The sequence below is a fragment of the Gavialis gangeticus genome, unplaced genomic scaffold (genome assembly GCF_001723915.1).
Source record: "Gavialis gangeticus isolate Ggan-Ray unplaced genomic scaffold, GavGan_comp1, whole genome shotgun sequence".
NCBI classification, from domain to species: domain Eukaryota; kingdom Metazoa; phylum Chordata; order Crocodylia; family Gavialidae; genus Gavialis; species Gavialis gangeticus.
The window spans coordinates 8,534,950-8,537,440 of NW_017728993.1; positions in this window are offsets into that span (position 1 = coordinate 8,534,950).

Genomic DNA, 2,491 nt, shown 5'->3' on the forward strand with positions numbered 1-2,491 from the left:
CCTCCAGAAGCTCCCTAACTAAATCCTCACTCACTCTAGGCCCAGGTGAGCCTCCCCCATTTAAAGGTAAGCTGATATTTTTTAAGTTAAAGGATGTGTGTAGATGAAACGGGGGCCCTAAATTGAAGGGGTGGGTTTTAAAAACACCGCTTCAAATTAGGGCTGATTAAACCCATGCGTCGTGCATACACCTTGCTGACTTACCTGCCTCGCTGGTGGTGGGGAGGGGAGGGAAAGCTGCCAGTGGGCGGAGTGGTCCCTGGGCTGGGGTGGGGCTGGTGCTTCCTTCCGCGGCAGCAGCGGTGCCCCCGCAGGCACCTTCCCCAGAGGGAACCGCAGCCATGGAGGGATGCACCAGGTCCCTGAGCAACTCAGGCAGTCTCGGGGTCGGGGGGCGGAGGGGAGGTGGGAATCAGGCTTACCGCTTTTCTTGGGTGGAGCCTGCTTTCCTGGGCTGCTGCCAGGCTGCCTGCAGGGCTTCCCGCAGAGCTGTGGAGCTGCACAGAGGCTGTAGGGACAGCAAACTAAAACTCCTCAAAGAAATTTTAGTTTGCTGCACCCCAAGTCATTTAAGGCCCATTATGCCGCCAAATTTCCTACAGCAGCTGGAATTAATGCCCAATACACCGCCGACGCATGCAAACACTGACACCTTTAAAGCGGTGCAAAAGCATTTCGCTTTAAGGTGTCATGCACACACACCTCTCGTTTCGTCTACACATGGCAAAGGCTCCAAATTTGGCTTAATTCTTTCTTTGTATTTGTAGTGCAGATTCAGCTGAGCACTTAATCATGTTTTAGGTATTTTGCTGAATCTGAGAAAGTGCTTGTAATTACACAGGTATTTTTTTTTCCACTAATGTTTCAGTACTATTAGGGGAAAACAATCAGAGCTAGATATTCTGGAACCAGAAGTTGGGAGTTTTCTGCAAAAATTTCCTTCCAAAATCTATAGAAAGGTATAAGAAATTAAACTAAAATCCATAGGACTTCAGCAGAGTTATTTTTAAAATAGCATTCTAATGTTCATAGATTCATAGATTGTTAGGGGCTGGAAGGGACCTTGCAGATCATCAGGTCCAGGCAGAAGAAAGAAGAAAGATAGAAGAAAGAAGGAAGACAGATAGAAGAAATAACTTAAAAAAATTAATCTATTCTACTAAACAACAAATGCAAAGGATCCACATTCCTCATACCAAACAGAACGTCCATAGATCTCTTCAATGTTGTCACAGAATTTTTCCAAAACTGCAACTGTAACATGCTTTAGATTATATGAGTCTTTAAAGATGTCTTTTAGGCCAAACCAAGATGTTTTTTAAAAATATTGGGAAAATATGTGCCATCTATAAAGTGCTACCTTACAACTAATTCAAACGCTTGTCATAATTCACGGCTAGATTTTCCAAGGGCTCATCAACCACCAGCTTATTTCACAAAGCAACTACTGTTGTTGGGTGTTAGCCCTATTGGAAGATCTGGCCTAGATTATTCAATTTTTGTTTCATACTTCCATTGTAAGTAGGATTGTAAGTTGTAAAAATGGCCTTATTTCTAGAACTCAGCATCAACAAATGCACATTGCTGAAGGCACGCTTGTGTATGCAACAGAGAGGGAGGAAGACATTTCATTGGTGGAGGAGGACAGGCCAGGCCTGACCAAGGTGGGAAGGATCGAGACAACCGCCACAAAGAAGCGACAGGTGGTGGTGGTTGGAGACTTCCTTCTGCGGGGGATGGAAGGAACCATCTGCTGACCTGACCGGTTGTCTTGGGAAGTCTGCTCCTTGCCTGGAGCCTGGATCCGAGATGTCATGGAGGCACTACTGAGACTCATCCAGCCCTCTGACTACTACCCCATGCTGCTTATCCATGTGGGTACCCATGATACTGCCAGGGGATTCACTGAGCAGATCAAAAGTAACTACAGGGCTCTGGGTGCAAGGGGTCTGGGGCTCAGGTCATGCTCTTTTTGATCCTTCTGGTCAAGGGTCCAGGCAGGAACAGGTACATCCTGCCGCAATAGGTTCACTAGCACAGTTATATGTCCCATTGGATGGCAACTTGGGCAGCAGTGACCACGAGATGATAGAGTTCAGGATCCTGAGGAAAGGAAGGATGGAGAGCAGCAGAATAAGGACCCTGGACTTCAGAAAAGCAGACTTCAACTTGCTCAGGGAACTCATGGACAGGATCCCCTGGGAAGCCAGTCTGAGGGAGAGAAGAGTCCAAGAGAGCCGGCTGTACTTTAAAGAAGCCTTACTGAGAGAGTGTAGGAACAAAACATCTTTATGCACTGGAAGACCAGCAAGTATGGCAGAAGACCAGCTTGGCTTAGCAGGGAACTCTTCAGTAAACTAAGTAACAAAAAGGCAGCTCATGGGAAGTGCAAACTTGGACAAATAAATAGGGAGGAGTATAAGAGCATTGCTCGGGCATGCAGGGATGAAGTCAGGAAGGCCAAAGCGCAATTGGAGTTGCAGCTAGCAAG